This window comes from Podarcis pityusensis (genome assembly GCF_964106645.2).
Source record: "Podarcis pityusensis genome assembly, chromosome: 3".
NCBI lineage: Eukaryota > Metazoa > Chordata > Lepidosauria > Squamata > Lacertidae > Podarcis > Podarcis pityusensis.
The window spans coordinates 41,667,419-41,691,547 of record NC_138026.1 but is presented as its reverse complement, the minus strand read 5'-3'; positions in this window follow the sequence as shown (position 1 = coordinate 41,691,547).

Here is a 24,129-nt window from a genome sequence, read left to right as displayed (position 1 = left end):
CAAGGAGGGCACCCCGGCCAGTGCCAACAGCTGGGTGCCGGGCTGCGCTTTAGACGAACCTCTGCTCAAAGAAGAGTTTCATGCCCTCTTCCCACACAGGCCAATGCCAGCAGACTTTTTCGACGACTGGCTTTTCACGCCCACGCTTTCAGCCAGCACGTTCCGGGGGTTCGACTCGGACCAGGAACCGACACGAGACGCCCGTTCCCCGGAGGGGTCACCCTCAGGATCTGCTTCAGAACCCTCGTATTGGTGGGATGATCGACCAGAGGAGCAGTTCCGCAGAAGGTGGCTGGAGGGTCCAGGACGAGCAACGTCTCCAGAAGGCAACGAGGGAGAGACGGACATGGACGTTTTCGGGGACGACCCGGGTTTCGAGCACGGCGGCACAGAGATGGAAGCGGAGGTGACCGTCGTCAACGAGAGCAGGGAGGAAGAACCGGAAGACTTCGGATGGCGGCCCGCCACGGGAAGCGAACTGTATCCGACATTCGTCCCCCTGACACAGCAGCACCCAGATCCCGCACCGGAAGGAGGGGAGGGGGGAAGAGGGGGCTTCGAGGGGGGGATGGATGTCAGGGGTTCAGGAGCAGAGGCAAGGGCAAGGGAGGAAACAGAGAGCGAGGGGGAGGAGGCAGAAGAAAAGATGAGTGATGACGACGACCCGAGATCTCCGAGTCTTTCCAGTGAATCAGAAGATTCACAGAAAGGAGCACCAGTGGCCAGGGCAAGGGGGGAGCCTAGGGGGACACCCCAGGAAGATAGAGCCAGAGGGGACTCAGAGGGGAGCAGTTGGAAATCGGGACCAGCGTCACCGCCAGAGAGCAGGGAAGAGGAAGGGCGCCAGGGATCAAGCGCTGGCAGCTCACAACAGGGGGGAGGGCACGAGTCAGGAGTGGCCACACCTCCATCGGGGAGCGAAGAAACGGTCAGACGGAAGGTGGAAGGTTGGGCGCGCGTGCCAAGTTCAAATGCACAGGAAGGTGGCGCAGTAGGCAGCCCGGAAAGGGAGCCAGGTCCTAAAGCCCGCCGAAAGGAGGGAGAAGAGTCAGGGGGGTCAGCGTCAGCGTCAGAGGAATCCCGGAAGGAAGAGACCCCGGGGGGCAGAGGGACCCAGAGAAGAACAGTCAGGCGGAAAAGGTGGAGCAAGGCTAGGATATTAAGTTGGTGTACAAGGGGCGGAGACTCAGATGGAGCTTCGCCGATCTAACCATGAGACGTAGAGTTGCACGCAGCAGCTTGAGAATGGAAACTGTAACTCAATAAAGACTTTTATTTAATGATCGCTGGCTAGCGTGATCCTCTGTGAGCTAGGATCTGGAAGCAGCTCTGACACATACATTGTTGTAACAGCCCCCACACCCCACATTGTGTGTGTCTGTGTGTCAGAATCAGTATATTTTTGTTTTGTTTTACAGGCTTGGGATTACCGTAGTTTAAGGAACATCTCAGCTTGGTGATGTTAGCTGGACATATCTATGGAAAACCCATTTTCCATAAACATGGCAATTTTCTTGTGATTTTGCACACACAAAAAAGCTCTTTCCAAATTTCAACTGTGGCAACCCAACTTAAGGTGCAGGGGTGGGGCAGGGAAGGTTGATGTTTAAACAGGCCAGCCTGGACTTGTGAAAAATACAAGAAAACTCTGCTTACAGGGAATTTTCACTCCCCCTTCCTGAATGGGATAAAGTTATGAGCTAAGATTGAAAATGAGTTCATTTCCAGCATCTGGGGAATTATAGAATTTAATATTCCCCAGACAGATAAAAGGGATAAGAGAAAAATATGTTTTCCTGATGTTTCCAAATAGGTCAGAAAGCTCAAGTAAATGTGGCCTGTTTTTCTGAAAAAAGCAGAGAGAGAGAGTGAAATGTCTTGTTGGGATTTTTATTTTTTATTTTTCGCTTTCATGGTTTAGACTTTACAAGTCAGGGAAACAAAAGCTCTGAATTTTTTTGTGGCAGCTGTCAACAATTTAAAGACATTCACGAAAAGAACTGACAGCCTGGTCCGATCTCTTGGTTTTAGAGTCCCAGGGAGGCAAAGTCTTGCTTGCAGTGCTGTAGTTAGAGCAGCCTGGATGTGCCTGCCTGACGCATCTGGGCAAAGCATTGCAGCTGCACATGGTCCTACCTGCTTCTGTGGTTAGGATGATCAGATGCAGTTGTGAATTGAGTACCCACCCTCCTAATACTCCAGCTGAAGTGGGGGATTGGCTTTCCCACTCCCTCCAGCTCTTTGATATGACAAGCTTCACCTGCCCCAAGGCTCACTTCTACACAATTGCTAAAAAAATAATGCAGAAAACCTGCACCTGGTAACTCTATTATCTTCCCATGGCTCCTCAATCCCAATGGATGACAGCCTCCATGTACACCAATCCACATCCAAGCCATGGGTAGTATTCAGCACTAGTCCTACTCAGAGCAGCCTCATGGAGACAGCTAACTTAGGTTCATTAATGTGACTGGTTCTATGTGGGGAAAGCGCCCTCCTTGCAGATATTTGCTCTGAACACAGAGACGGCAGTGCTAGTCAGGGCACATGCTGTCGGAGTGTTTGGCTACTCAGTATGGTCCCGTTCCTGCTCACATGTTGGTCTTACGAACGGGCATAACTTCTAAATGGAGTGTTATGATAAATATGCTATTTGCGAGGACTTTGGGATGGGGGGTCAGCAGCTATGGCAGCAATTTCCATCACTACTCCAAAGTGAAGGGAGAGGAGGTTTAATCCTTTTCTCTCCCACTATGGTCCAGACAAAAATATCCTCCATGTCTACTAAAGGTAAAGGTAAAGGACCCCTGACAATTAAGTCCAGTCGCGAACGACTCGGGTTGAGGCACTCATCTTGCTTTACTGGCTGAGGGAGCCGATGTTTGTCTGCAGACAGTTTTTCTGGGTCATGACTAAGCTGCTTCTGGCGAAACCAAAGCAGTGCATGGAAACGCCGTTTACTTTCCCGCCGGAGCGGTACCTATTTATCTACTTGTACTTTGACGTGCTTTCAAACTGCTACGTTGGCAGGAGCTGGAACCAAACAACAGGAGCTCACCCCATCATGGGGATTCAAACCGCCAACCTTCCGAACAGCAAGCCCAAGGCTCAGTGGTTTACACCACAGCATCACCCATGTCCTAGCAGCCCCAAAACATGTCAGTGGAGGCTTTCAAAATAGGAGGCCTGTGTGTGTGTGTGTGTGTGTGTGTGCGCGCGCATGTACGCACGCACGCACAGCAGGGTGGTTTTTGTCAGGAGCAGAGAGAGGAAGGAAAGGGGTTGAATATCCCCACCCCACACAATGAAGTTCTGAAGAAAATCATCCATGATTTTGATGAAACACACACCACCTGTGCCTAGTCCCCCACCCCCGACATGGTTGCAAGTGGCACAGGTAATGTCTAATTTGGCCTTAAGTTCATACATTCAGACAATAAAAAGGGAAGAAAGGAAGATAGGAAGATAGTGAGCCCATGAAGTACTGTTATGAACCAGAAATGAGGAAGGCGACTACAGTCCCTGTTACATGTTTCATTTTCCAGGGTATGCACAAGAAGTTTGAGGCGTGCACCTAAAAAACTAAAGTTGGATCGCAACAAGTGTAGTTTTGCCAACATGTGTCATTTGCATGTACATTCAAGAGGGGGCTTTTATTGGCTGCAGCTTACAGAGTGCACACACGGGAGCAGACCCAGGTTCGCCTCTGCATAATGTGTGAAATGGCTCTAGAGTCAAGCCAAGCCAAGACAAAAAAGAAAAAAAATGGGGAAAGACCACATTAAAGGCAGATGGTCTTCCCCATTAACCGACAGCACTCAGTGTAGCCTTTGGAAGAGAACTCGTTCTGCACAGCCACCTACATTGTTCTAGCTTTCCCCCCTTAAAATTGAAATCTGAGAATCCCTTTAGTTTAAGAAGATGGAAATCATGAGGAATGGACTGGCAATTATAGCTTAACTCTTTGATGTGATTTCGTAGCCAGGAGTAATAGGAACTTGATTGCCACGTACTGATCCTGCAGAACTAAAGACATGATGGAACCCAGTATGTTTCCGTACATTGCAATGGTGTAATGATTTTTAACAAGAGACTCAAATACAGCAACCTTCCCCTGTGAATTTGGTTCGGAGACATGGATAAATGCACATGGAAGGACAACAAAGTGAAGTGGAAATTTGGTCTTCATACAAAGTGCTTGAGCAAAAAAAAAGTATTTGTGGAAATAAATTGATGGGGGGTTGCTTCTGTGTTGTTTGCCCTATGATCCCCGTATTTGCTAGAATAATTTGGTAGTGCTTCAGATACATATTCTAACATGTGTCTATGGTAATGTAGGGTACTAAAAAGTTTTCGTGTGTTTTTTTAAGCACAGTATGCCCCAATTGCTCTTTCAATCTGGAAACTGTTAATAAAAATATTTCGGGAATAATTGAAACATTTCACACATACAGAATTGATGGGGGATATTTTTAGATCTAAAACATGCACACCCGTCCACCATTTGTAAAAAGGATCATGTTAAAAGAGAAGTCTGATTTGCTGACATTCCTTTGGACTGGAGGATACCTGGCTGATATCAGTAACCAATTCCACATTAATCAGTGAAGGAAACAAAGAGCAATGGCTTTTACATCAGCCCACAAGGGCTGCCAGCTCTCAGCAGCCTCCCTAGACCACTGGCACATTTATGAAGTTCAGGGGACATTTATGAAGCGTGGGGACATTATCAGCATTACAGAGCATTACATGAAACTACAGCTTCCTTCCACTGGGTAAGAGCCATAACCCAGTGGTAGAGCATCTGCTTGCAGAAGGCACCAGGTCCCCTGGCATCTCTGGACAGGGCTGTGACAGACTTCTGCCTGGAGTCCTGGTGATCCACTGCCTGCCAGAGTGGAGAACGCTGAACTAGATGGAACAATGGTCTGACTTGGTCAGGGCAGCTTTCTATGTTCCTATTCATCTTTTTTTATTTTTGTTACCTGCCACCCCAGTCTCCACAGCAGTGCAAGATGCCAGGGGTCCAGGGTCTTACCCAGGGTCTGTGTTTCCTTCAGAAATGAGGAGACAGCAGAGACTGCGGTGTTTTTATGATAGATGGTTCATTTACACATATATACAACCTGAGTCTAGATGGAGAGGGTTCAGAACATACACATCCCAAGGGGATCTTGCCTTCTCCGAAAGCACAGCACTGGATTCTGAAAGACACAAAACATCCTGCCTGACCCTCCGTACAGCATAAAAACAGCCAGCCCACCTTGTGCTCTGTCCCACCCCACTCCCCCGCTTGCCCATTTGTCACTGACCACAGACCCAAACAATTTGCCTGGCTTACATCATCCAAACTGAAATCCTAAACCCTTTTTGTCTCTGCCCACTAACACACCACTGGAGGAGGGGACCCTCCCCATCTTTACCCTGCTGGTGGCTTTCTTGATGAATCATCACCAGTCTTTGTCCCCATAGCCACCTACACTTAGGTAGCAACCACTAGGCTGGCCTTGCCTGCTAACATAAGCTCAATCCAGGGGTTCAGTTTTTGGCCCAGTTTAACTCCCCAAACCTTGATTAATTCGAACTTCTATTGGACCCAGGAATTTAGTGTGTCTTGCAAGCCACAAACTCATAATGCTACGCTCCTATTCATCTTCTTTTCTTAATATTCAGATGGCTGAAATATCAATGGCTGAAATCCATAGGGCTGTACAGGACCTTCCAAGTCTCTCTGCATCCCTGAAAGAGGAAGATGTGAAAGTGCTAGCAGGTAAAAATCAACAGAAGCCCCATAAGAACTAGAATATGCTTTAGGAGCTCAGATGGGGGCTTTGCCAATTATTCCTTCCCTTTTGCAGTTCCCATGTGCAAACTGCATCCTCAGCCTCCACATACATTTTTCATGACACAGATCAAGACTTTCCCCTGTCACTCCCCACCAAGGGCTAAAAGGCCAGAGGCGGTGGGCAAAGCCTGATCAGCCATGCAGACTTCATCCTTCACAGAAGCTTCTGTATTGCATGCTAAACTTCTCCAGACTCTTTTTTGGTTGGTTCCACCAGTGAGCAGATTTCATCCAGATTCTAGAGGGAAATCTGTCATGCAAGGCCAGGTTGGTGGAAAGCCTCTGCCCCAGTATTCCTCAGGGGGAATTCACTTATTCTAGTAGTATTCAGTGGTCATGTTCAAAGTCTTTTTCTCATTCCACATCTTCCAAAGCTAAGTGTTGGCACAGAAAATAACTTCTGACTTTAATTAAGTACAGTGCAGCTATGAGACAGCTGTAGAACAGAAGAGTGATGCGCTACACATGTTGTGTGTGCTAAGCAGAAGGAACTGCAGTGCACATTATTTCATTTTAAAAAGTTTCAAAGCAAGCATCTAGTCCTCATGGTGTAAAGAAAATAAGCTTGAAAGTATATTGGCAATGCCTGGTGATTTTTATCACAGAGGAGTGTGTGTGTCTGTGTGTGTGTGTGTGTGAGAGAGAGAGAGAGAGAGAGAGGGAGAGAGAGAGAAATTTACATATATATAGGTTGTCCCCTTTTTTGATACAGAGTATGCGGGTGGCACTGAGGGTTAAACCACAGAGCCTAGGGCTTGCCGATCAGAAGGTCGGCGGTTCAAATCCCCGCGACGGGGTGAGCTCCCGTTGCTCGGTCCCTGCTCCTGCCAACCTAGCAGTTCGAAAGCACATCAAAGTGCAAGTAGATAAATAGGTACCACTCCGGCGGGAAGGTAAACGGCGTTTCTGTGCGCTGCTCTGGTTCGCTAGAAGCGGCTTAGTCATGCTGGCCACATGACCCGGAAGCTGTACGCCGGCTCCCTCGGCCAATAAAGCGAGATGAGCGCCGCAACCCCAGAGTCGGTCACGACTGGACCTAATGGTCAGGGGTCCCTTTACCTTATACCACAGTTAAAGTTTCAAGAAAGAAACTTAGGATGTGCAAGGAACCTTTCTGTGTCCAACCCACATATCTACTGTATTGCAGAGCTTCCAGATATTAAGATGGGACCACAAATCATATAAATCCAAGGAGACAGAGTCTCTCCACCTTCAATTTATTTTCATCTCAGTTCTCCAAAATATGTTGGTCCGCATTCCCTATAAAATCCTGAAGAGCCCAGTCTATATTGAAAGAAGGTTAGAATATGCACATGTGTGTGCCTTGTCTCCCACAGACTTAAAGCTACTTGTGTTCTTTGAACTGTTAAGATATTAAAATTATTGGCTCAAAATAAAGCAACAAAATAAAGCAATTAAAATGCTATATTATTTTGACCTTTCCCTTTCCCTGCTAAAATGTCTACTTAGAAGTGGAAAGAATCCTGTTCTGTGTAAGTTCTGCTACTATGGTACATATAAAAATAGAATTATTTCCTGTACAGTACCAATATCTTCAAAATAATATCTCTTAGAGCCATTTTATGTAAGCCTTTATGAGCGTATACTTCAACCAAACTCTCCTTTTGCAGCCACAGCTCATTGAAGCTCCTGTTGTTCTTAACAGAACCCAAAGACACTTCATTTCATGGGTATTTTCACATTTTGCTGTGGAGACCAGGACTAACCACACATTTAATAATGGTGGAACTGCAATCACTGCAGTTGCAATACATTTTTTTGCATGCAGTTTAGGTATCTTTGGAGGGTTTTGCAGCTGTGAACAAAAACACTAAAGCAGCTATGAACTAAAAAACTAAACCAGGCTGCGGAAAACCATGGTTTCCAGTGCATTCAAATTATATGGATGATGTTGAAGATCTCATCCACTGAGCACCAGTGGGCACCAGCCACCACTGCGGAAGTCTCAGAAATGGATCTGCTGAGGTTAAGGTCCCAGCAGTAAAGAGGAGAACCTGTATCTGTGAAACCACCAGTACCATTAAACACTTACCACCACCCGGTTTAAACTACTTGGATTTAAATATGCATTACTGAGGCAAAATAATTCAAAATTAGTGCAATTTCCATTTGCATTGAAATTTTTAAACTAAATTTAAGTTCCCTTTCTTTGGTTAATGGATATATCGCCACAGACACTGCCTGATAAACCCTCTGTGTGTTGTCTTTGGTTTTAATGGCCTTACATACTGTGTTCATTTGGGCTTTCATAGTTGGCCCCATTGGCCATTCGACACCGTTTTTTACTTTTGTAAAAGAACACAACGTGGTTTTAACAAATTCAGCCTGCCAACCCAGTTGAGTTAAACTGTTTTAAACCATTATTTACAAGCTGTGTTAGAGAGTAGGTGGTCCCAAACCTATTTTAAAATCCTGCCGGACACATCTTCAGCTGGTGTTAATTGTCACACTCCACGGGTTAAATAGAAACAGGAACATTTTATCCCAGCCGAGAAGCTGGCAAAATGCAGACCTGTCGTCATCCACACTGTCTGCCAGTGGACAGACAAGCTGTCTCTGAACTATTTTATTTTATGCTATATGTCTAGTTGGGCCTTGAATACATTCTCATATTTCTGTATCTGCTGATCATCCACTCTGGTCTTCAGTATGTCGGCAACATCCTGTAGATTGATCAGAAAAACTTAACAGGGAAAGAAAGGGAAACGAAAATTGAGATCAACTCTTATACCAAGCATAGGACAAAGTCTCTCTTTCCTCTCCTTAATTTCCATAATTTTGAGAAATTGGGAGTGGAGGGTGTTCTTGTTACTGTGGTCAATATTCAAGTATGTATTGGCCAAGTTACAAAGAACTGTGAAATAAGGTATCTGAACGTAAAAAGCTGTTCATCAGGGAATTGCCACTTCCACCCCATGCCAGATAAAAATATGATGGCAGTTTCAATCCATTTAAAATAAGACATGCCTCATTTTATTGTGCTTCATTTTATTGACCTTCACAGTTATTGTTTCTTATGAGGCTTTTCAGCTGTGGCTCCAATCTGGTGGAACGCTCTGTCACAAGAGACTAGGGCCCTGCGGGACTTGACATCTTTCCGCAGGGCCTGCAAGATAGAGCTGTTCCACCAGGCCTTTGGCCAGGGCACAGCCTGACCCTCTCCTTTGGCAATCCTCACAGAACTCTACCCCAATGGTTGCCATTAATCTGATTTGAACAGATTTTATAATGAAATGATTTTAGAATGTTGTATCATTTTACTGTTGTTAGCCACTCTGAGCCCAGCTTCGGCTGGGGAGGGCGGGATATAAATAATTTTTTTTTATGATGATGATGATGATGATGATAACACAGGTACAGCTCCAGGCAGCCTGGCTACTTCCAGCAGAAGGAAGCCCCCTTCCACAGTTTCCCGTCTTCTGGCCATGGGAATGGAGCTGGTATGGGCTGGAGCTGGGTTTTCCCCTCTCACCCCTGCAGTCAGGGAGGCCTGGCTGAATAGACTACAGCACAGTGTGAATATAACTTTTATATGCACTGGGAAACCAAACAATTTGTGTGACTTGCTTTATTGCGATATTCACTTTATTGCAGTGGTCTGGAACTGAACCCACAATATCTCTGAGGTCTACCTGGATATCCTTGGAGTCCTCTACTAAAGGGGTGGAAGGCAAAAATCAACACAGTGAACACAAGGCAGTTAGTTGTGTAAGCATAAGGAGCTCTTTGGGTTTTCGCCTATATGTTTTGTGTCCAGTACAAATTATTTATTATTATTTTATTGGTTGTACACCATTTCCCAAGTAAAGATGCCCTGAGGTGGTTCACACTAAAACAGCAAAAAATACTTACCAATACAATTTCTACTGACTGATGTCAAAACATAATAGGACAATCCAAATAAATAATTAGTTATGATAATACTAACCTAGCATTTTAATAATTAAAACACCTCTCAGTTAATGTTATTTGTGTCAGTACAGTAAGGAACATGGATGCATGGTTTATTTTGCTGTGTTTACCTGAAGTATACCCCCTTTGATGTAAGGGAACTTGAAGAAAAAGAACGACTTCACACAAGCTGTAATAAAGGGCGCTGGAATCAGTGTCAGCCTCAGCCTTTGGGAGCTCCGGAATGAGGAAGATGCTCTTACTGAGGTGGGCCTGACACAAGTGTTGCTGCTGACCTTTAAGCCCTAAATGGCCTCAATGCTATACAGTGGTACCTCTGGTTATGTACTTAATTCGTTCCAGAGGTCCGTTCTTAACCTGAAACCTTTCTTAACCTGAGGTACCACTTTAGCTAATGGGGTCTCTAGCTGCCGCCACACCGATGGCACACAATTTTTGTTGTCATCCTGAGGTAAAGTTCTTAACCCGAGGTACTACTTCTGGGTTAGCAGAGTCTGTAACCCAAAGTGCTTGTAACCTGAAGCGTTTGTAACCCGAGGTACCACTGTATACCTGAAGGAGCCCCTCCACCACCATTGTTCAGCCCAGAAACTGAGGTCCAGCTCCAAGGGCCTTCTGGCAGTTCCCTGGCAGAAGTGAAGCTACAGGGAACCAGGCAGTGGGCCTTCTCAATAGTTGCATCCGCCCTGTGGAATGCCCTCCCATCAGATGCCAAGGAAATAAACAACTATATGACTTTTAGAAGACATCTGAAGGCAGCCCAGTACAGGGAAGTTCTTAATGTTGGATGTTTTATTGTGTTTTTATATGTGTTGGAAGCTGCCCAGAGTGGCTAGGACAACCCAGTCAGAAGGGCGGGATACAAATAATATTATTCTCCTTGCTGCCCCTTGGCTTGCTCCTTCCATCTGGAACCAAGAGGTAAAAAAATGCTTCAAGGGGCAACAATATACCTGATGCTGGGGTGTGGGTCTCGGTAAGTGTTCAATGATACCAGCTACTGACACCAGTCCTGACTGCAATTCCATACACACTTACCTTGAAGCGAATTCAGTCTGAGTAGACCTGCACAGAACTGTATTGTAGCTCATGGAATTCACTGGCACAAGAGTTGGTGGCAGCCATTTAAAATGTTTTAAGGGCCATGTAATTGCTGGACGAGAGGTCTAGCAGCAGCTAACAGCCATGATTGCTAAATGGAACCTCCCTATTTAGAACTAGTATATTTCTAGGTTCCAGATGGTGGTAGCAGGCAGCAAGAGAGGGCTGTTGACCTCATGTCCTGCTTGTGAGCTTCTGGCTGACCACGCCTGCCAACAAAATGCTGATCTAGAAGAGCCTTTGGTCTGATCCAGGAGGGCCTTTCTTGTGAGCAGCACACAATCAAGAGAAACACACATAATGATGCAAATTGTCATTACATGGTCCATACTTCACTAATTGGCTTCTAAGGGCAACATTTTATTGGGCAGCAATCCATCAGTAGGCAAAACGTAGCACTTGCTTAATACGAGAGTTTTATTCTACCCCCAGGGAAAGGAAAGACTAAAGGATCAAGGAAACAAATGAAAAACAAACATAGAAAGCTGCAAAGTTCCCCCCCTCTAAAACACACCAAGAGGAGGAGGAGGAGGAAGCCACAAAGGAACTGGATTCGATTTCAGAGTTGTGTGTGTGTTTTTAAAAAAGAGAGAGCACCATGATCTTTCTTGTAAATTAATTCCACACTTAATTTTTGGAATTCTTTCTTATTTATCCAAACTCCAGCCAAAAACGAAGTCAGATGAAATGTTATAGGAAACTGGCAGCTGAGGATAGAGTGGTAAACTAGTTTACTTTCACAGTTTCCTTTCATATGCAGATTGAGCGCTGCCTTTGCTTTTGTCATTGCTTACCAAGATCTAAGCTTCCTTCCTAAGGCATCATCTTTTATTAATCAGCTTATCCACAGCAGAGTCCAAAGGGACTGGAAATGGGTTCGGACAGATGTTGATAAATGTCTTAAGTTTCTTCTACGCTAAATCAAGGCCAGCTCTGTTTTATTAATAAGCTAACCTTCAAACATACTTGGCCCTCTGTGTACCATATCACACTTTAAGAGATCATCCTGTTTACACTGTGGAAGTGCAGCCTGAGCAATGGCTGTTAACATCTTTTGTTTGGAAAGGCAAAACCCAATGTGTGCATCTGAATATTTGCAATTAATTGCAGATTGAAACACCGTACAAAAAGAGTAGGTTGCTTCGTATCAGGTGCTGTAAACAGTAGTAGAAACGATACTACCGTAAACATTGCTTTATTTCTTGTCACTTTTAAAGAATGCTCCTTGATCTCACGGTACATCAAATGCCCATGCTGCTTGATGTGGTCTTCCTTCTAGGGAGATCTAGATTCTTTGGGTCCCAGAGGAGTTTCTTCCTGCTGCAGCACTATTTAAAAGAACCTGTCCTGGGGGTCAAATCACACTGGTCTACTTCTAAGATCTCAACTTCCAGCAAGGAGAAATTTGAGATAATCGGACACGGAAGGAAGTCTTCTCCTAGCCTCTTTTGTTTCCAAATTCCTTAATGCCTGCCAAATCAATTTGGTCAGCAGTTGCTCAGAGGTCAGGATAATCAAAGGCTTGCCTGTATTAGCATATTCAGCAGTATACTAAGCAAACAATGGAACAGAGCGAAGGTCCTAGCTCAGCCAGAAAGGTGTTGTGCTGTAGTCCAACAACTACTGGGGAATCTGCTACAGAGCACATCAGGGCTTTTAAAGCAGTGTTCCTTGGGAGTTTTAGTCAAAGGATATTGCTTGGGAACTCCTGACACGCTCTTAAAACTCACAGTCATGAATATATCAAAGATTAAACCTATTAACCTTATCTGTGAATGTTGTAGATGACAGAGCTTTAGTACCACTCTGAGAAATATTTACCCTCTCTCTCTCTCTCTCTCTCTCTCACACACACACACACACACACACACAGAAGGAATTAATTTTGCAAAGTGTTGCTCTCAGTCAAAGGAGTGTCTTTGTTTCAGAAAGGCATCTAAGGATGTGTTGTTCCTCCTCCTAGACTGGCAGGAAGGAAATTCCATGTGGCAAATTAGTTCACTTCAAAAACTGGGCAAGGTGGTTCCTGGTGATAACTTCTATATAGTTAAACACAAGCAGGCATATGCACAGCCGTATAGTCAATGGAGTCAGTAGTAGGGAGAGGAGAACTGTGTGGCAGAGGGGGGACATTCATAGTAAGGCCTGCTGTTTGAGATATTCATAATTAAGCTGCAACAAAACTGTCAGAATAACTACAGCTCCCAAGGGACACCTGCTATGGAAGCCCTGGTGTGCTCTCTACAGTACACAATGGTAATGGAAAAGGTGGGGGTAAGCAGAGAGAAACCCCCCTCCCTCCCTCCAGCTCTCTTCTTGATGATGCTGCCACAGCAGCATCCTAATTAAAAAGTTAAAGGTAGGGTTGGGAAGTGGATACAGTTTTCCAGTTTTTTTAGGTGGGAGCAGTGCAGAAATTCTTTCATTTCAGGTGAGTCCATGAAGAGACTGGGAGAATCTGCTCAACACCACTTTGGGTTGGAACTTTCTGCTTTGATTTCCATTTGAAGTGGCAGTTTCTTTATGTTCCCTCAGTGTTCTTGTTGCCTTTGTTGTCACCTCACAAATAAACCATCACCATTAATAATGCTGACTAAGCTACGAATCAGGAAGTCCCCAGGGTTCATCTTGCCTTTGGCATGAACACATGACTGGGTGGCTTTAGACAAATCTCTCAGCCTCAGTCTCCTTCTCCCCACCACCAATATGCAAACTGGGGGGTAATAACACTGACTGGGTGCAATTACAGATGGTGGCATCTTTTGAATGGTGATTATTATTTCTGGCAGAAGCTCTGGTGTTCTGGTTCCTTGCCTGCGGGAGTTCTCAAAGCTACAGTTTAGATACCTAAAGCCCTCGGTGCTATTCCTACATGATATAAGTTATTGCAGTTGTTTAATCATACAATATACTTTTATTTGTTAAATTTATATCATGCCTTTATAACAACAATAAAAACACAATAATCAAACTTAAGTCCATTGTTCTAAGATGGTTTAGTCTGACTAACATTGGATGTTAAGGTAAAGGTAAAGGGACCCCTAACCATTAGGTCCAGTCGTGACCGACTCTGGGGTTGCGGCACTCATCTCGCTTTATTGGCCGAGGGAGCCGGCATACAGCTTCCGGGTCATGTGGCCAACATGACTAAGCCGCTTCTGGTGACCAGAGCTACACATGGAAATGCCGTTTACCTTCCCGCCAGAGTGGTACCTATTTATCTACTTGCACTTTGACGTGCTTTCAAACTGCTAGGTTGGTAAGAGCAGGGACCAAGCAACGGGAGCTCACCCCGTCACGGGGATTCGAACCGCCGACCTTCTGATCGGCAAGTCCTAGGCTCTGTGGTTTAACCCACAGGGCCACCCGCGTCCCTTACATTGGATGTTAGTCATTCAAAATAATATGAATCTACATAATATTATTATCGTATATTGTTAAAAGAGGAAGCTGCCTGAAACCATATCAGATGATCTGCCCATTTTCTTTAGACCAAGGCAGCTTTCCAGGGTTGCAGGCAGAAGACCTTTCCTCTCACTTGTGGCCTGAAGCGGCTCTGCAGTCCTTCTCCAATACATCTTTGCTGAATTGCATCCTGCCATTCCATGCTTTTGAGTGCTGTTTTTCTAGTGTCCAAAGGTGGAAACGCTGTATAAACTTCCAGCTGCCTGTTGATTCTTGATTGATTCTTGATTCTTCATCTTCAGTCACCAAGAAGAACAAGTTGCCTGATTATAGTGGATTGGCTGAAGGCCAGCGCTGCCATTAGGGAGTGACCACCTCAAGCAGGAGATGCTGGGATAGTAGCAGCAGCTTCCAGGCTGTTCTTCCTGAGCCCCCCACCCCACCCTGAAACTGTTCCCCTTTGCTGTGACAGAACTATGTAGGCCACATGACCTGTGCAGCACCCAATAAAACTAGCCTGCTGTGTCAGGTGTGGTGGAGAATATTACCCTGTCACCATTGTTGAGGTAAGGTTAAGCTTCCAATCCAGCCAGCTTTCACATGTGGAACAGGGAGCGGGTACCATGTTGTCCTTCATTTCAGGCAGCAAAATGTTTTGGGCCAGCCCTGGATTCACTTTCCCCATAGTGAGAGCAATCAGCCTCCAGAAGCAATTTTGGCACAGTATCGGTACTCTGAGCTTTTTAACAATTCCTTTATTTATAGACAGCTTACACTGTCATGCTTCTGCATATGCACTTCTGTGCTTATAAGTCTTTGAGCCAACAGAATTTGACATACTACTTTTTTCTTGACAGTTGTTTCTTGCTCAGATGTCTTCAGGCAGTAAATATTGCTTTCACGATGTTGTAAAAAGAAGAAGAAGAAGCATTTTACAACATGATGAAAGCATTTAATTTTTATGTAGGGGGGAGAGCAAAAATATGTGTACCAGTCAGAATGACAATAAATCTTATGTTAACGTTAGGAAACCTCACACAAGGTTTTGAGGTGACTAGGAAGTATCACATCTATCAAATTTAGCTGATTAGAATGGAACTGATGTAGCTATGAAATTCCTTCTAGTGCTACCAGCAAAATTCACAAGGGACAATATAGTGGGAGGAACCAAAATAAATGGTCAAGAAGATGCAGATGAAATCTTGGAGCAAGAAACACTGGAATGAAAATCCAATCACATGGTGATTTTTGCATAGCACATTCACACACATCATGATTCACGATATATTGCCAGGTCCAAAATTATGAAACTGATATGATGATATGGACTTCTGTTTCTTTCAGATATGGTGAGTAATCTCATTTCATGTTTGCTATACAACATGGTGGATGTGCATGTTCTATCCAAAAACCACTTGCCATGTTGTGAAGAGTCACGGTGCATGATCTGGGACTCTGAAGCTGCAGGTTTAAAAGCTCTGGGCACAGAGTCCTAAATCTGGATCTTCCTCCCCCCCCACCCTTCTGAAGATGGGGACAATATTTCCCTGCCTCCAGTCTTCAGGGACCTCACTTGCTCTCCAAGGATTCTCAAAGATTGTAGAGAGAGGATAGGATCTGCACACACATGTACACACAGCATCCTTCACCCAGGCAAGCAAGAGGCCTTATCAGAGTTCAATGAAATATTCCAGCCAGGCAGAACCATTCAAGAACAGTGCATAGCAGGACTGGTGAGCAAGGCCCATTTGACCCCTGGGCCATTCCTGCTTTAGACACCTGTTCAAAACTTTTCTCTTTGCTTTCTCCAGCTGAATTTTCAGTTTGCAGCCAATACAACTTATAATGAAGGTTTTTAAATCTTGTTTCATGGATGAATTTTTATATACTCATGTCCACCACTGATATATTTTATACCAAGCCATGGAGATGCCAAAGAAAGAAAGAGAGAGAGAGAGAGAGAGAGAGAGAGAGAGAGAGAGAGAGAGAGAGAGAGAGAGATAAGGGGAAATGTTTATTTTACAAAGTATTGCCCAACTGCATATTCAGGAAAGTGGAAAACCAGATGTTTTAAATACTGAATTGCATAAAATGCCTTGATGCACACATAATGCGAGAGACATTGTTCGTCCTGTTGCCCGGCCAAGTATTCTGGGTGGCTTCTGTTCTGCACCAAACAGTTCTTGGGCAAACGGGAAGGCAGCAGCGTGCAATATCAACAGGCCATTTAATTATTAGTAGTAACGGTACTACATGGCTCTTACTCATCCTTGTAGCAATATTGCTAACAGTGCATCTGCTTTTATCACAGCCTCAGTTCCTACTACTGGAGAACAGGAGTCTCACAGGCTGCGTCCAGCCCTCCAGCCCAGAAGAAATGACCCATCAGCCCCAGCAACTTTATCTTCTGATCTCAACACTGAGGAATTGTTCAGGACCAGTCAAGGCAAGCAGCAATACATATGCAGTTGGTGGTGGAGATTATAGTCTATAAATGATTTCAACAATTTGAAGGTGACAGTCCTAGAGATATCATTGGTCACTCTCATCACACTGTAGCCTCTTTGCACATGTTTTGGCAGGGCTTTTTTTTTTTAACAGTGCATCAAAAATGTGTGAAACTGTGTCATCACAGGCAACCATGAGGCAAAAGAAGCAAGTATTGACATAGTGAGTAACAATTCCTTTAGTGTACCACATTTGCCTGACTCCAGCCTAGGCCCCACAATGTGTGCAGAATTCTCAACCCTGAAGGTTCTTCTTGATGCTCCCTTCTCCACATCCCATAATTTTCATGTTTCTGTGTGTGGCTGTATGCAAACTTCCTCTGCAAATACGGGGATTTGCCTCTGGCTCCCCTTCCCTTCCGCCATTATGGGCGCAGTCAAATCTTTGCAGGAACAAGGTGTGAATGTGCCTGTCCATGCAATTACTTTAAAGAGTGGAATCCTTAAAAAAGAGATGCGCCATATACTTCAGGAAGCCAAATCTCAAAGCAAAACAAGCAGTTCCTGGGTACTAAGTATTTCTAATGTAGATTATTCAGTGGCGTTTTTGGGTTTTTTAAGAACGTACATTCTCACTGCCACCAAGTACAACCAAAAAAAGTGGGACATCATTGTGATCTTTGCTTGTTTTGCACATGATTGGTAGCATACCTTTAAACTGCTGTAAGTAATAAAAAATATATATGTGCAAGATGGCTATAAGAAACGCCAAAGTTTCACCTAATAAAATTTTGGTATGCTTCAATTTTCAAAGTAAATTTGATTTATTGGAGCCACCAGCCATATGATGACAGCCTTGTGTTTTTTATATGAGTCATGTCCCCACGGGCTCTAGAATATGCCAATAGTGTACCTTGGACTGGGTCCAGTGTCCGCAAACAGGTTTTCATTAGACTTTGATGCCAGTTGCTTTTGGGAGCGGAGAGGCTGCTGAAAAGCAGCTTTGCTTTGGGACCATTTCTTTCTGTAAAAAAGAGAGAGAGAGAGAAAAGAAATAACAAAGATCTTTTTTAGAGAAGCTTTACGCCTCCGCATTGTAGGTGTAGGACAATATTTTAGGGAACAGTAATCTGTTATTGCAGGTGGTCATGCTTCAAGCACTTCCGTATTTTGAGAATAGATCAGACAAAGTGCAACAACTCTTATTGAAAAATTGCCGAATTTGTAAATTAGAAACACATTGGTCTGTGGCTAAGATTAAGTTAGCATGTATTACAGTCACTGGGACTTCTCTGAAACGCTAAAGGAATATAATTACCTACGCTATTCCACATGTCATGGGGCTGGGGCCATAATCACATTAAAGAAAGCTTTATCGCAATATCCTACCAGGCTCATTCTTTCATTTCAGTGAAGACTCTGCAGATGCTTTGACTGGGTAACTCATGATGACCTACAAAAAAATGATTTTCCCCACCCACCCTGTTCTAACCCTGTCACCACACTGCTCTCCACATTTGCTCCACATAGAAGACATTTGCTCAGTGGCCTGATACATACACTACTTCAGCAGCTTCAGAAATTTCCCCCCTTCCTCAGTCACCATGTCCTTCTGGTAATCTCCATATCACGGAACCAAGTGCTTCTTTTCCCTGTGATGTGGTTCTTATCCCTGCAAATGTCCCTTTACCCACCCTCTGGAAGACTAAACAATGTAGTGATTCCCACCAAATGCACGGGGATTAGACAGATTGGTGGAGGACAAGTCTATCAATGGCTACTGGCCACGGGGGCTAGGTTATCCCCCCACTGTCAGAAAGCAGTATGCCTTTCAATGCCTGTGGTTGGGAATCACAAGTGGGGAGAGTGAAGTTGCGCTTACATCCTGTTTGCAGGCTTTGTACAGGCATCTATGTGTTGGTCCCGGGGGGAAGGTTACCGTTGGCGTAGTCAAAGTCCGGTCCTGGGTCACTAGCCTGGAAACAGTTCACAAGGAGCGGGGCGAGGTCCGAAGCAGGAAGCCGGGCGGGGACAGGAACACTGGAGGGTCAGGTCTGGGTCCGGGCAGGAACAGGTACTCAACAACGATGTTGCTCCCGCAACCTGGGACCGGGCTGACTGGCCTTTATCTTCTCTGAGGCCAGGGGCGGTCCCGGCCCCCAGGAGACCCGCCTCTCCTGGCCTTAAGGCGAGCACTCCTCCTGGGAGAAACCAGTTCCCTTCGCCTCTCTGCCCTGAGCCTCTGCAGTTCAGGAGAGGCTGAAGGGTTACTGGGCCCAGGGGGAGACTCACCTGTAGGCACTGAGTCCTCAACCACCTCTGGAGCCAGAATGGATTCACCTGGTGCCTGCTCCTGAGGATCCGGCACAGGTGTAGGCGCCTCAGAATCAAGGCCCTGCCCCAGTTCAGCCGGCCCTGGAGGCGGGGACTCCTGTGCAGGCTGGGATTCCTCCGGTTCACCCTCTGAATCAGATTCCCAGGCTGTCACAATCTAGTTGGCTACTGAGGGAACAGGAGGTTGGACTAGATGGGTCTGTTGGCCTGATCCAGGAGGGATCTTCTTATGGTCCAGTGCTGGTGTGAAAAGAAGCCACGACATTTGCCTACTTGGATCCTCCAGAGAGGCACTACCAGAGGAAACCAAACAAATCTGGAAACAAATACAAAATTATAACAATACAAATGGCAATGATAGCAAAAGTCCACTTGAATTACCAATGAAAACATACAGCAGATCAGCAGGAAAAATCTTACACACACACACACACAAGTATTGGTGGAATAAAAAGAGTTGTCATGTACTTGTCTATATAACAGTCTGGCAACTCGGACAGACGGGCGGGTATTATTATTATTATTATTATTATTATTAGTCTTCCTAATTAATTATATAGCTGATGGCTATCTACTAGTGAGTTTGTGACTGCATCAATAGAACTCTGTGATTAGGGGGAAATCCGGGCCTTTTGAAGTCATATTCCTTTCAACAGAATAGTGGAGAATGTGCTTAAATCTCTCCCACTGAAATCAATGGGGCTTAGAAGTGCTTCAAATTGGAAAATGGCATATTGCTTCATGCATGCTGAAGTTCTTCCAGGAACTGGAATGAATGGGCATTTTACAGACTATTTATTTATTTATTTATTTATTTATTTATTGAGGAGGTAATTATGTGTGTTGGCATCCCTCTGTCTCGGGAGACAATGGAGGAGTACACCTTGGGGGTGAAGTCAAACTGTTGGAAAGTTACAGTGCCTGCTGTAAAACTTGTTGTAGAAGATGGACAGAGTCTTAATGCACTCAGTTAAAATTCACTCAAACTCCCCATTCCTGTGCATTTTCAAAACTGACGTAGAATTGAGGGAACCCTATAAAACATGCTTTCTCAAAAGAAAGGCCCATCAGTTTCAATAGGTGTTATTCCCAAGCAAGTAGCCTGAGTGGTAGGTGCTTTTTGATCAACAATTATTGATGTTACAAGACTAATTTAGAAAATGCAGAAATAGTACTGTAGAAAAATAGTAATACCTTGAGAGTATTTTGTATAGTTTATTTAGTGTAAAGCCCAATTCATATAGTTTCCTGACTGTATTGCAACTCCACCTCCTCCCCAGTTACCTGACCCCGCACAGGACCTTGGATTCTTTGCATTTCTCCAAATGCCACTTGCATTTTCCTTCCAAATGGTCTTGTTTCACACACTTAGTGCTTTAGAGCAGAATCCCTACAAAGATCAGCACCATGCAGTTATTAGTCATGCTAGATTGCCATTGTCAACAGCCTTTCACTCCCAGACCTAGGAACACTCTTCCCCCTCCCTTCTTGTAGATTAAAGCCTGCAGCTATTCGTCTTTGGAGATATATATATATATATATATATATATATATATATATATATCACTCCTTACCCTCATTTCTATGGAGGAGGTGGAGGAAGAAGAAGTAAAAGGCTTTTTACAAAATTATTTTGCCAAATCATACATTTTTGTACAGTGGTACCTCGGGCTAAGAACTTAATTCGTTCTGGAGGTCTGTTCTTAACCTGAAACTGTTTTTAACCTGAAGCACCACTTTAGCTAATGGAGCCTCCCACTGCGCCGCCACTGCACGATTTCTGTTCCCATCCTGAAGCAAAGTTCTTAACCAGAGATACTATTTCTGGGTTAGCGGAGTCTGTAACCTGAAGCATCTGTAACCTGAAGCATCTGTAACCCAAGGTACCACTGTATTAGCTGTGAGCCTGTGACTTTCAAAAGCACATCATCCATTTCTAGAAAGTGTTTTTGACTTTCTTGTTTTCACATCTGCCTAGTTCACCACACAGCTTCCATTGTTGTCAGACGTCCATCCACAAGCGTTACGTAGCGTTGCAATATGGGCAGGCATGCAGGCCAGGGCCGGATTTAGATGAAGAGAGGCCCTAGCTACTCCACATGTGAGGCCCATCCCCATCCCCCACCCTCACAACTAGAAGAAAATGGAAGCGTGTTATAAACAAATTGAGTGAAACCAAGGATGATGACGTGTACTTAAAATCCTGCAATTCACAATTTCTTCTCTAAAGGACATAAGATATTATTGTTAAATACCATAATGATTTTTAAAAATGCATAAAATTAACACTGAAAAACTTTTGCAATAATTGAACTTTGTAAACCTTTTGTGGAATAAGCATTATTTTGGTTGCAATTTCTGATCCTTTGTATTAGTCTATAAATAGTGTTTAGTGCCATTGTTATTGGCCATCGTGTTGTGTTATTTTGTTCAGCTTGTCTATATTGCAACACAGAGGTCTGTTTATGGACTATGAATCTATGACACTACCAAGGTCATTAATTAGACCTACCTGAGAAAGTGTTGGCTGATGACTTGTATTGGGAAAGGAACGGGGAGAGTGCAACCTTTTTAATTCTCCTTGATCTCTTGGTAGTTTTTCATACCATTGGGTTGAGAGTTGGAGGCAAAGTGAAATGATAGCTTCATTCCTGCCTGCAGGACTGGTTCCAGATGTGGCATTGGGAATGTTTTCTCATCCCAATGGCAGTTACCTTCTGGGGTTCCAGAAAGTTCCATCTTGTTCCTCATGCTTTTTAACATCTATATGAAGCCAGTGAGAACAGGTGGCTTAGGGTGGTCTCATCAGTTCTATTTCTTCCAGTCATCCTAGGTTGTGTGGGTGGTAGATCATTGCCTAGAGGCAGCAGTGGTCTGGATGTGGCCAAAAAAAATGAAAGTGAAGATGGTAATCCTATAGCTAGGAGGTTCTGCGGTCTGGGAATTGGATAGAGAGCCTGTTCTGGGTGGAGTCACATTCCCCCAAATGAAAAGGTGCATAATCTGGAGGTGTTCCTGAATACAGCCTAGTCATCAGAAGCCCAAGTGGCACTAGTGGCTCAGAATGCATATTTCCAACTACAGCCAGATAGAGATATTTGGGCACATGGTTCCATGAAGTAGTAACCTCTAGGTTAGATTACTTTAATGTATTCTGCTTAAGGCTGCTGTTGTAAACAGTTCAGAAATGGCAGCTAGTGCAGAATGTGGCAGCTAGACAGCTGGGTGATTTAGCAAGCTCAACTTATATAGTGCCAATATTGAACAGTCTACTCTGGTTGGCTGTTTACTACCTGCCCTCTTAAAAAAATTAATGCTAACTGGCTTATAAAGCCCCGAGTAGCACCTTACCCATTTACCTGAGAGAGTACCTCTCCCTGTATTGTCCTGTCTGAACTTTAAGATCTACTGGGGAGACCCTACTCCTTATTCCATAGTTTAGTTGTGAGAACAGGATGCTGGTCTAGTTGACCAATTGGCCTGATACAGCAAGCTCTACTTACAGTCTTACAAGTGATGGTCATGGTTTTATAACTGGTGGCTCCTCAGCTGCGGAATGCCATTCTCCTGGAGAAGCTGCTGGACTCCAACACCCATAAGCCCCAACCAGCATGAGCAGTGGTAAGTAATGAGGGGAGTTTGAGTCTAAACACCTGGAGGAGGAGTGATGGGTTGTCTTGTTTTATGACCCTCTCCTGGGGGTCACTTGTATGATGAAGGGCAGGGTAAAAATTAAATAAATATGGTGGGGAGCACACGAAGTTAATGAACAGGTTTGTTCTACAACCACCTGAGTTGCCAATGGATTTCCAATCCAGCCCTGCCAGAAGTGACGCAAAGAACCATGTATGAATTCTCTACTAAATGTAGTATAATGCAAGCATTTCAGTACTACAAGTATAAAACAATTTTGGTGAATGTATTGTGGGTGTGTCCCAGATGACATAACTTTTAACCTTTCCACCTGAGGAGTACTAAACAAATTATCTCCCCCTCCTGCCACCACTGCTATTTTCAACACCCTAAACAAAATGCCTTGTGAGAATTGTTTCTTGGGTGTTTTTCTTTGTTTGCTTTTAAGCTTTTGGGGGTGATAATCAGGTCTAACAGCTAAAACAGCTTTCTGCTGTCATGGAAATATAGTGGAAAGGACAACCTTTTCTGGAATTCAAAACTCTCCGAAATATTCAGCCTTGTGAACTTAAAAATGAGACTTTTTATGGCCTTTTCCAACAAGTTTACTTATTTTATGTACGTTTATATCACCGTGTAAACGTGATAAATGATGATGAAATGAGATAATGCTTACAGAAATCAACGTGAAGGGTTCCAAATTTCTGCTGGATTCGATTCAGGCCTTCCACATTTGTAATGCTCAGCAAAGCTTTTGCTTCACAAGTCATTAGGCAGCCTTGGTCCCAATAGTATCTGTTCTTTTCAGTATAACATTAGAGCTGAAAGCCTTCTGGTGAACCTCATAAACAAGAATGTCTAAAGGCTCTTTGGGAAACACTGAACAGACATGAACACTACAGGCCAAATTCTGCTTTGACTTATGGCCCATGCAATTCCACAGAAATCTCCGGGATTGTGCTAAGGTCAGAGAAGATATGGACCCTTGGGTCTAAAATATAATAGCCACAACTTGACCCAAGAAATCCAGAGCATCTTTAAAGACATACCTTATCCTATTGAACTCAAACTTGCAGTGTGTGCCAGTCCCCCCCCCCCCTTTTTTTTTCTTGGAGGCTGTTACCATGACGGAACAACTCAAAGAGAGGTGGGGCAGGGAAACAGGAAATAGAAGAGAACAATTTGGCACCTCAGTCATAAGAACATCCATGTAGAAAGAAAAGACATTTTAAAATTCGAATGTGCATTGCTTTTGAGTACAAACACCACTGTAGAAATAGCTTTTACATTTGCTGAAAACTGACACTTTGTGAAGGTGGTGCTGCCCTGTCTCACAGAACTGCACCAGTTTAAGCCGTTTGGTCTTGGTGGCGTTGAACAAGGCCAAATCCAAGTTCTTTCACTTAAGGGTGGATGTTGCATTGAAAGTGC